This window comes from Schistocerca serialis, chromosome 9 (assembly GCF_023864345.2).
Source record: "Schistocerca serialis cubense isolate TAMUIC-IGC-003099 chromosome 9, iqSchSeri2.2, whole genome shotgun sequence".
NCBI classification, from domain to species: domain Eukaryota; kingdom Metazoa; phylum Arthropoda; class Insecta; order Orthoptera; family Acrididae; genus Schistocerca; species Schistocerca serialis.
In genome coordinates this window covers 292781113-292793402 of record NC_064646.1, presented here as the reverse complement: position 1 = coordinate 292793402, position 12290 = coordinate 292781113, and positions in this window count along the sequence as shown.

The following is a 12290-nucleotide window of genomic DNA, read 5'->3' as shown; positions in this document are numbered from 1 at the left end:
TGAAAGCTGACGCAGTCCCTCAGCCACATACTCGCGACGATCAAGTACCACTGTCATGGAACCCTTGTCCGCCGGAAGAATGACGATGGATCGGTCAGCCTTGAGATCACGGATACCCTGGGCTTCAGCTGTGGTGATGTTGAGAATAGGATTAAGGTTTTTCAAGAAGGATTGAGAGGCAAGGCTGGAAGTGAGAAATTCCTGGAAGGTTTGGAGAGGGTGATTTTGAGGAAGAGGAGGTGGGTCCCGCTGTGACGGAGGACGGAACTGTTCCAGGCAGGGTTCAATTTGGATAGTGTCTTGGGGAGTTGGATCATTAGGAGTAGGATCAGGGTTATTTTTCTTCGTGGCAAAGTGATATTTCCAGCAGAGAGTATGAGTGTAGGACAGTAAATCTTTGACGAGGGCTGTTTGGTTGAATCTGGGAGTAGGGCTGAAGGTAAGGCCTTTGGATAGGACAGAGGTTACGGATTGGGAGAGAGGTTTGGAGGAAAGATCAACTACTGAATTATATATATAATAGAGGGAAACATTCCACGCGGGAAAAATATATTTAAAAACAAAGACGATGTGACTTAGCATACGAAAACACTGGCAGGTCGATAGAAACACAAACAAACACACACATACTCCAGTCCGGAATCCCTGAACCATTACACCAACAACCTGAAAACAGCTTTCACATCCCGCAACTACCCTCCAGACCTGGTACAGAAGCAAATAACCAGAGCCACTTCCTCATCCCCTCAAACCCAGAACCTCCCACCGAAGAACCACAAAAGTGCCCCACTTGCGACAGGATACTTTCCCGGACTGGATCAGACTCTGAATGTGGCTCTCCAGCAGGAATACGACTTCCTCAAATCCTGCCCTGAAATGAGATCCATCCTTCATGAAATCCTCCCCACTCCACCAAGAGTGTCTTTCCGCCGTCCACCTAACCTTCGTAACCTCTTGGTTCATCCCTATGAAATCCCCAAACCACCTTCCCTACCCTCTGGCCCCTACCCTTGTAATCGCCCCCGATGTAAAACCTGTCCAATGCACCCTCCCACCACCACCTACTCCAGTCCTGTAACCCAGAAGGTGTACATGATCAAAGGCAGAGCCATGTGTGAAAGCACCCACGTGAGTTACCAACTGACCTGCCTACACTGTGAAGCTTTCTTTGTGGGAATGACCAGCAACAAACTGTCCATTTGCATGAATGGACACAGGCAGACAGTGTTTGTTGGTAATGAGGATCACCCTGTGGCTAAACATGCCTTGGTGCACGGCCAGCACATCTCGGCACAGTGTTACACCGTTCGGGTTATCTGGATACTTCCCACTAACACCAACCTGTCAGAACTCTGGAGATGGGAACTTGCCCTCCAGTATATCCTCTCTTCTCGTTATCCGCCAGGCCTCAACCTCCGCTAATTTCAAGTTGCCGCCGCTCATACCACACCTGTCTTTCAACAACATCTTTGCCTCTGTACTTCCGTCTCGACTGACATCTCTGCCCAAACTCTTTGCCTTTACAAATGTCTGCTTGCTTCTGTGTATGTGCGGATGGATATGTGTGTGTGTGTGTGTGTGTGTGTGTGTGTGTGCGAGTGTATACCTGTCCTTTTTCCCCCTAAGGTAAGTCTTTCCGCTCCCAGGATTGGAATGACTCCTTACCCTCTCCCTTAAAACCCACATCCTTTCGTCTTTCCCTCTCCTTCCCTCTTTCCTGATGAAGCAACCATTGGTTGCGAAAGCTAGAATTTTGTGTGTGTGTTTGTGTTTGTTAGGGTCTCTATCAACATGCCAATGCTTTCGTTTGGTAAGTTACATCATCTTTGTTTTTAGATATATTTTTACCACATGGAATGTTTCATATATGACCACAGTCTCTGGTAGATGGAGCCAGACTGCAAGCAGCAGGGCATTATGGGAGATATAGCTGGTTTGGGGGGGGGGGGGGGAGTAATAAGGAGGAGGTGGGGGTGAGGAGGGAGAGGGATACAGGGTCGGGGTGGGAGATGGTAAAATGCTGCTGGAAGCAGGCAGGGATGAGTTGGAGAGTGGGGCAGACAGGTGCAGTTGGGAGATTAGACAGGGAGTAGCAGTGGTAAAGGGGGGGGGGGAGGGGTTAGCGGAAAAGAAGAGAAGTAAAAAGTGTGTTGGTAGAATAGAGGGCTGTGTAGCGCTGGAATGGGAACAGGAAGGGACTAGATGGGCAAGGATAATGACCAATGAAGGTTGAGACCAGGAAGGTTACAGAGATGTAGGATATACTGCAGGAAGAGTTCCCACCTGCACAATTCAGAAAAGCTGGTATTGGTGAGAAGGATCCAGATGGCACAGGCTGTAAAGCAGTCGTTGAAATGAAGGACATCCTATTTGGCGGTGTGCTCAGCCACAGGGTGGTCCAGTTGTTTCTTGGCCACCAACAAGGTGGCCATTCATACAGACAGGCACCTTGTTGGTTGTCATGCCCACGCAGAATCACAGAGGCTGCAGCTTATCTTGTAGATCACATGACTGGTTTCATGGGCAGCCCTGCCTTTGATGGGATAGGTGAGGTTTGTGACAGGACTGGATTAGGTTGTGGTGAGAGAATGTATGGGACAGGATCCTGCCAGAGGCTGTGACTGTGTGTGTGAGTTGTGTTTGCGTGGGTGTGTTGTATGTTGTCTCATTTTGATAAAGGCCTTGCTGTCTGAAAGCTAATTGTGTGACAGTTTTTTTGTTGTGCCTCTCTGCAACTCAGCAGCTCCACTATATGGTGAGAAGCAACTATTGTTATCATTACATTGATGTATGGAGGCCTGGTTGCCATGTTGAAGCTGTACCTTCATTGAAAGCGTCATGAGCTGTGTAGAGATAGGTAGCAGGATTGCATCTACCTCCTTCCATTTTTTTCCACCTTTTGTTTTCTAAACGATTCTGGGTCTCTCTCATTAATTCAGTAGAAGTATTACCTGTGGTAGTCAATATTATTTGCTGCAATTCTTGTTGCAAAGGCCAGTGACTGGAATGTTTCCACAGTTGCCACAAATCTTAATGTAACTGCTGGTCTGTGTCGGAAAGTAAACACATGAAATTCTTGTTATTATGGAACTTTGTGTAAAATATATATACCTATCTCTTGGTTTTATGGACTGCTTCATGTTTATATCGTGCTGGTAAATATCTTATGCACTGATGGTAAGCAGATCTGAAAAAAATATCCTCTTCAAATGAAATTATGAAACACATGTTGATCTTGAAATCTATGTGATGTCAGTCAATGTAAAAAAATTGAGACTATACATATTATTCATGCACAATCTGACATGAGATACTATACTTTAAATACATTCAATTTAAAACTGAAAATGGGATGAAGATTCAATTGAGTTTATTAATAACTTCTCCTAGTACATATTTCATGTCATTTTACAGCATTATTTGCTGTTCCAGCCATCAACAAGCACAGAATGTTTGTCATAATTTCCTTTCCTTTCTTTGACAGTCACTAACAGAGGTATGGAGCTATTTTACGCAAAGGTAAATTATTTTATTTTCATTTCAGTATATTTTTTTAACTTTTAGCTATCTTAACTGCAACAGTCTCATCGTACTTGTGTTTTAGTACAAACAATGGAAAGTCCAGGTTGGAATATCAAAAATATTACGAAATTGATAGATTGCTACACACTGTAAAGTTGACATACCGAGTTACAGAAAGGTGCAATGAAAAGGCTGTTACACATTTAGCTTTTCCAGAAAAGGAAACAAACATTCAATCTCATAAGCAAGCACGTCTCACCTCTATATCTGCCTGGAGCTGTTTTCCTTTCTCAAGAAAGCTATGGCCAAAAGCTAAATGTGTAACAGTCTTTTATTGTGTGTGTCGGCAACCCAGTGCATCATATTTCAGTACAGGTGGTAAAGATCTTGAAATAGTGCGAGCAGACAATTCTGTCATCATCGTCATCCGAAATGACATGTGGCATGCTAACATGAAACTGTCAACCCAGTCACAAATTTTGTTTGATACTCCTTATGACCATAGTTTTACTAATAAGTGTTAGTGTGGTATTGAGTCAAATGTTCTTTAGAAGTCAAGAAATACCGTGTCTACCTAACTCTCTTGATGCATGGCTTTCAAGACGTCATGAGAGGAAAGTATGAGTTTGATTCTGCATGACAATTTGAGCCAGCACAGCTACAGGCTGACTGAATAGATGATGTTGATTTGCTTACTGATTTTATGTAAAAATTAAAACATCTTAGGATTACTGGCTGGATTGGTTGGCAAAATTTTACTTTAGAATTCATGGAACATTTATTGAATTTTTCTCCTTAGCATATTTTGTGTCAGTTCAGCTTTTATTTGTCAACTGACCAAGCAAAAATATTTTCCTTCCTTTCATAATATTTCTTGTAACATCTTTAGTTATTGATGCTATAATTACCTTATGGGCACTGATCCCCTCCTCCACATTACCTTTTTGGAAAAATTTTGTCATCCTGAAGCTACTGGCATTGAAATGGGCATAGAATGTAACATCAGAAACAGCATTGTAATTTGCAACCCCCCTCCCCCTCCATCTCCATTTGGCCACCACACCTCTGGAAGGAACCTCAAGGAGACATGTGCTTTATAGTGTGGTGTGATGTAATGTAATGGGATTTGAATCTAATGACAGTATGTGGTGCTACAAACACGAATGGAAGGAGATTGTCAATTTAGATGTGATTATGTCCTCAAACAAGCTGTAGCACAACACTACAGTCACAGCAACAAACCCAATATTATTGACACCTTTGTGGTGCAGAATTTGACGTTTATCATCCCTTCAGCTGTGTATCATGATCTAGATTATGACTACAACATGGTTATCTAGGAATTAGCCATTGTAAAACACAATGCTGGGAGGATAGCGAACGATGTATCATTAAATGGAAGAGATACGGCACAATGGGGGATGAAAATCTGGAGGCTGTTCCACAGATCCATGATAAAAGAGGGGCAGACTTTTCTATAAGGTCTTTTATGAATGTCCTGCATACTAAAGTCAAGAAGTGAGTGTCAGGCTGACTACTGAATCTGGTACTAACTTGATCCCCTGCCTTCTGAGACTGCACGTTCATCAGACGCTCAGGGTAGTGGCAGCAGTTTTACAACTCTACTGGTCAGTGGCAGCTAAGGCAAATTGATAACAAAGTCAGTTACAAGAACCCAGAAAAATTAAGATTTTCTAAAGAGCCAAGTGGTAAGTGAAACCATTTGGACTTTAAGTAAGCAGCAGAAAGCAAGCACCAGAGTATGTGGGCAAATCCATAGCAAAATTTACCGAGCGATATGGTGCAGTGGTTAGACAATGGACTTGCATTCGGGAGGACGACGGTTCAATTCCGTGTCCGGCCATCCTGATTTAGGTTTTCCGTGATTTCCCTAAATCGCTCCAGGCAAATGCCTGGATGGTTCCTTTCAAAGGGCACGGCCGACTTCCTTCCCTGTCCTTCACTAATCCGATGAGACCGATGACCTCGCTGTCTGGTCTCCTTCCACAAAACAACCAACCAACCAACCATAGCAAAATTTGTCTTGTCTACACTGAATGAGTGAAGATGCACTTCCCATGCCAAACCTGTCAGTGTCAAGGATGAATGGCAGAAAATGATAGATCTTGAACAAGTAGCTCAGAGCTGAATGTGAATTCATATCCACCAACGAGGGCCTAGGACTTGTGTTGGTCACCAGGGGCAGAATCCATACTTTTCCCTTTAAGCACCTATGTCTCGAAGGTTTACAACAGCTGTTTCTTCCTACCATACTTACTTTTGGTACAGAAGGCTAATAAAGTATTCACACTTTCAAAACCTGGAAAGAACCTGTTCTAGCTGAGAAATATTAACTTTTCCCTCTAGAAAATAGTATGAGCCTAGTTATAGGGTACTTTATCCTAGAATCCCCTGTCCGATATTATCATCCCCACCGCCAAACTGGCCAGATTCCACAATGAGCATAACTTGTCGATGTTGTGGAGCACACCTGTTGAATCAAGATCATCAAACACAGCATGCAAGCTGTGTTTATTCATGTAGCAAAGACATTTAACATAATCTGGCAATACAGTCTATAGTACAAACTAGACTGGTACAGTAACAACATCCAAAGCTAAATTTGGCCATCACCCAACTATACAGCTTCTGGGACAGTATAGCAGTGTAATATCTACTATTAATAAATAAAATAAACACTCCTTGATCATGTTCAGACGACCACACAATACTGATCAGACATCTTGTCATCCTCTGCCATATGATATCATTGGATGCAGTAGAGGGGGCATGAATGATGTTGAATTTTTATAGAGACAGGGCTTCTTTGATTTTTGTTTTCCAAAAGAGCAATAGCAAATGTTGTGCACAAACAAATATCAGTAAAGAGATTATAATATTCAAACTTCAGGACGCAGATACTAATAAGAAAATAAAACAGAAAAATAATACTGTAGTTGCTCCGGAATGACTGTTTTTTCCCAGTTTTTCCATAAAAGTAAATACTGCCCATGGGTGCAGCAAAATTGACATTTTCATTTGTCGATATCCTTGATCATGATACATTCATGGTCAGTTGAATCAGAGATAGCAATTGTGTTAGAGAAAGAACTTGTGACACTACAGTGACTGAATAGTTGTTTGGCATTCTCGCAACTGGGATATAGTCGCAAGGTTCAATGGAGCTAGGGCTTTTCAAGTGCCACTGTGTCAAGGGTGTACCACAGGGCACACGAATTAACATACTTGCAAGAACAATTTCACTAAATGCTTAAAGCATGGAAAAGGTCACCTGTACTGAGAAAGTTCTTGTCACTGCTGTCCCTAGATGACGAGGCTGTACAGGAGGGATTTTTTGGTGTGGAAGGGATGGCAGACATTAAAATGCATGTTCTTGTGGTGGTTGGTGTGTTTAATGTGGACAGAGGTGTGGATGGAGCCATCAGAGAGGAGGAGGTCGATATCCAGGAAGATGGTATGCTCGGTTGAGGAGGACCAAGTGAAGCAGATGGGAGAGAAGGTCTTGAGGTTGTGAAGGCAGGAGGATAGGGTGTCTTGCTCCAAGTCCTGATCACGAAGATATCATCAGTGAACCTGAACTAAATTAGAGGTTTGGGAAGCTAGGAAGGTATCCTCTAGATGGCATAGGAGAGTGCCATGCTGGTGCTCATGGCTGTGCCACAGATTTGTTTGTTAACTTTCCATTCAAAGGAGAAGTGGTTGTTCGTTAGGATAAAGTTAGTATGGTGTATGAAGAATGAGGTGGTAAGTTCGGAGTCTGAAGGACGTTTGGAGAGGTGGCGTTAGATGCTGATGTTCCATGTGAAGTGAATAAGTGATTCTCAAAGAAATATTAATAAATTGGTGAATTTTTTCAACATTCTGATGCTAATTTTTTAAAATTTTATTATGATTTCGGTGTTATTAGTTCTGATTTAAAATTGAAGTAATCTCCAAATAAAACAAGTCTTTTGTCATTTTTAAAAATTTTATTAACCTTCAGAATATTAGGGTATTCCATCAAAAGTACTAGAATTCTCAAAGCGATTTCCCCAGAGGAAAAGTTTGGGAACCCTTGGAGCAGACTGAAATGACATCGACAGTGACAAGTAGGGATCCCGGGAGGTAAAGGCTTGGGTATGGTGGAGAGTCAGTGATGGAAGTGGTCAGTATCTTTGACATGGGAGGCTAGATTTTGGGCAATCGGTTGAAGATGTTGGCCAGCGAGCGCCAAAATTCTTTCAATGGGGGCACAGTAACCAGCTACAAGTGGGTGTCCAGGATTTCTGTGTTTGTGGATTTAAGAGAGAACGTGTAGAAGGTGGGTATGTGGGGTATCACAGGGATGAGGAGGGAAATGGATTCAGGGGAGAGGCTCTGGGAAGAGCCTGAGGCTTGAAGCAGGGACTGGAGGTTGTGTTGCACTTCTGGGGTGGGATTGCTTTGGCAGAGTTTGTAGTTGGAGGAGTCAGACTATTGGTAGAGACCTTCCGCTAGGTGGTCACTGTGATCTACAATGGCAGTGGTGGGATCTTTGTCTGCAGTTAGGATGATTAGGTCAGGATTTGTTTTGAGGCTGTGTATGGCCATTCTTTCTTCTACTGAAAGGTTGGTGTTCTCAGGAAGGAACCTAGGGAAGGATGCTGAGGTCAAGTTGGAAGTAAGAAATTCCTTCAAGGTGACGAGAGAATGGTTAGGGGGGAGGGAGGCAGGAATGTAGTTGAATGGTGCCATGAACTGGGAATGGCAGGGTTCAGTGTTGGTATTAGGTTGGCTGTGATTGGGAGTATTTGTGTCACAGAAGTGTTTCCATTTCAGGGATCTGGAGGAGAGTAGGTCTTTGACAAGTACAACTCGGTTAAATTTCGGTGCAGGGCAGAAGGCGAGGCCTTTGGACAGGACTGTAACTTCTTTAGGGGTGAGGCTTTTGGTGAAAAGGTTAACAACAGTGTTTTGGGATTTTTTGGCCCTGGATTTGGTGGAAAGTTGGCAGGGGTTTTGGGTTGAAGTGGCAAATTGAAAAGATGTGCATGCTGTGAGGGTTGATGAAGGGGAACACTGGATAGGATGGGATTGCATAGTGGTGCCCCCATGTGGAAGCAGGATGTCAGCAAGCTGGACAACTTATGGAGATGTTGTCTAGCATGCTCTTCCAGATGCTGGAGGGCAAGAGATTCAATTTTAGAGATGTGATGTATGTAGTACGGATTGCATAGTAACAGTACCTTGTGGAGGGAGCAGAGGTGGTTCTGGGATGCCTGTGCCAGGGAGATGTTCTGTTTGCAGTGCCAAGTTTGTGAGGGTATGGTACTGGCAGAATCTGAAAAGGTGAAAGCCATTGTGAAAGGAAGGATTGGAGCCAGAAAAAGAAATTTTTATGGTTAGGTCCTCGGGGGAGATTCTGTGGTTTGGGTAGCATTTAAGGAACAGAATGGGACGACTGAGAAAGAGATACATTTCTGAACTGGTGCAGAAAGGTGGAGCAGGGTTCTACATATCCGTGATAACTCTGCTATTCACAATAACGTGCCTGGCAGAGGTTTCAATGAACCACCTTCAAGTGGTCTCTCTACTATTCCACGCTCGAACAGCACGCGGGGAAAACGAACACTGTGCAAGCCCTGATTTCTCTTATATCGTGATGATCATTTCTCCCTATGTAGGTGGGTGCCAACAGAATGTTTTCGCAATCCATTGTAGCAGGGAAAGCACATTGGGGAAACAGGAAATAATGTAGGAGTGGGCAAATGAAGGCATTGGTGTACAGATACGCAAAAATAAGTACAAAAAAAAAAAAAAAAAAAAAAAAAAAAAAAGGAGATGGAATGGATGAAGTATGGGACTATGTGCAAGTTATGGTCACATAGCTATATGTTGTGCGCAGAGAGTACCGTTGATACAGTGTGACCTGGATTTCAGTGTGTGCATGGTTTGGAAGGTGATCTAAAAATATGGGACAGAAGCGAAAGAACGGACAGAGTGGAGTAATGCTCTAGTGTGTTGTGAGATGGAAGAAAAGCCATTAGCCAAAATAAAACAATGGTAAGTCCAGATTGGAATATCAACAAGATTATAAAAAGGTTAAAGTGCTATTCACTGCAAAAATAGCACACAAGAGTTGCAGACAGGCACAATGAAAATATTTTTCAGTTGAACGACAGGCTCATGGAACACCGTTTGCCCAACTTAAGATAGTTTTAGTTTTTTTGCCTGATCATTTCAGATGAATATTAGGGTCCTTCTTTAAAATCCGTATTTACCTAAATATAATATGACCCCCCCCCCCTTTTTTTAAGAGGCTCCTTGAGAAAAATTTGTTTTCAACATATTGTGATTATTCAAAATTATAAACTGTTTTATTGACATTAAGCACCTGGCTAAAATGTTAGTGTTACACCTATTTTAAACTCAGGCCATTTATTGTCTACATATTGATAACACAAGGAGAAATAAAATAAAACAAAAGCAAATGGTTTACATTAATTTTTATCTTTACTACATTTTTTGCTTACTAAGCCAGTTATCTATGGTATCACTATTTTAATCATCACCGTCATACAATAGCACAGATGTGAAATTCATATCTTTGTTGGCACAAATATTTTTCTGTTTCTTCCAAATATGTTATGATTCCTGAAGTTGTGATTATGTGGAACCTGAGAACGTATTCATTCTTTTCCAAATATTAGAGGTAGATAAGTTTGTAGCACTTTTGTTTTGCATGTTGGTATTCTGGTTGCTACAGGTTTATTTATCGATCGTCATTTTTTCTGTGTACTTCACTATTGCTACTTGAGTTTACATATTGTCATTTGGAGGTAATGATGGGAGTTGTGAATGCTAGAAAGTGGGTTGCCAAGTGGTGAAATCAAAACATTTCTAACATAGTCTTCCGTTTCATTTCAACAGAGAGATGATAGCAATGGAGGCAGCCACAAACATTTGTGCCATGTATGGGGACAATGCTATTGGACAAGAGCATGGACTGTTTTGACATTAGTGACTCTTTCAATTCAGGAAGACCTATGGCGTGTGATGAAGATCATTTAAATGCATTAATCCACAATGATCCACATCATTGTACTCAAGACCTGGCACATGTGATGAACTGTGATCATTCCGCCATTATGTGACATTTGCATGCAAAGGGGAAGATCCAAAAATTGAGTGTATGGGTACTGCATGCTCTAAGCTAAAATCACAAAAATCAGGGGGCGGCCTTATGTTCAATTGGTTTGTGAACAACACCAACCGTACCTATCCTCTATTGCTACTAGTGATGAGAAATGGTGTCTTTATGCTAACATATGGAAAAGAAAGGAATGGTTGAGCCCAAACAAAGCATCAACCCCCACACAAAGACCTGCGCGCATTCACATGTTAGACATCTGGAGGAATGACAACGGTGTGGTGTACTACAAATTGCTTCCACGAGGTGTAACAATCACTGGTGACATTTATGTCAACAAATGAGATGTCTTGCAGAAGCAATTCATGGACAATGACCAGGAAGACTGCGTGAAGTGATACTACTCCAGGATAATGCCTGACCGCATTCTGCTAGTCTGACAAAAAAAACACTATACAGGAGTTGGGTTGGGGAGTTGTTCCGCATCCACCTTAATCACCTGATCTTGCGCTCTCAGATTTTCATCATTTCTGCTCTCTATCGAACAACCTTCAAGGAACTTTCTTTTCCAGGTGAAAATGCGCACTGAACTTGGTTCGATGAGTTCTTCACCTCAAAATCACTTGATTTGTACAGTTGTGGAATTGAAAAATTGTCCCAGCATTGCAAGACTGTTGTAAATAGTGAAGGAGAATATATCATTGATGACTAAAATCTCTGTTATGTGTATTTGTTGTGTTTATTAAACTTATGGAATCTTTTTGCACCAACCTGATACATATCAGATTTCACTTCTATACTTATGTGAGAATGTTACTTGCTTGTAAACATATTGTCTGCCTGCCGCTCTCTCATTAGCTGAGTATAACTAGCAGCTGACCCCCGCCCCCTCATTAACATCGTACCTCATGGTGAATGTTGACAACATTGTTACAGGAAACACGTAAGTACGCCACTGGCCCCTATCTGGACTTTTACTGCCTCTTGTAGAAATGTATAACATTGGTGTGTATTTGTCCAATTTTAAAGTCAGTTCAAATGGATTCAGGTAAACTGCAGTTTAAACATGGTAGATGTTCATAAAAAGACAAAGTACTCAGTATAGATTCCCATGGTTGCCAACACAACGTAATTTGCTGTCCACTCAGCACACCTCTCCCGGCACTCATCCTAGTTCTCAGCCAAGCTGGTATCACTGTTAACTGACCTCCCTCAAATCCTTCTGCAGTGCTGTGTTTCAGCAGCTGTAAAACATGAATTGCAATAACTTCTAGGGTGCAGGCCATAGGTAACAACACCAACTGATAAATAAATAAAAGGTCGCAATCACTATTCAGTAAAATTCTCAAACTTCTGCTCGTCCTGTGATCTAGTGATGTCTGTTGGCACTGTTTCCACGAGGGTCTTGCTGCTTTAATTGATTCTCACACTAGCAATTACAGTCAATTTAATATGGTTTAGTTTGGTTTTTAGATATTTAATTCTGGATTAAATTTCTTTCTTGGTTCATCTGAATGTCACCATCTTATGTAAAGATGATTAAAATGTGGTAACATTTTTTGCTATGTCCTCCTGTTTCACAAAATTTTCAAATTTTAAGCAGAACAATAACTTGTTGCTGTGGCTACTTGGTGGTTTC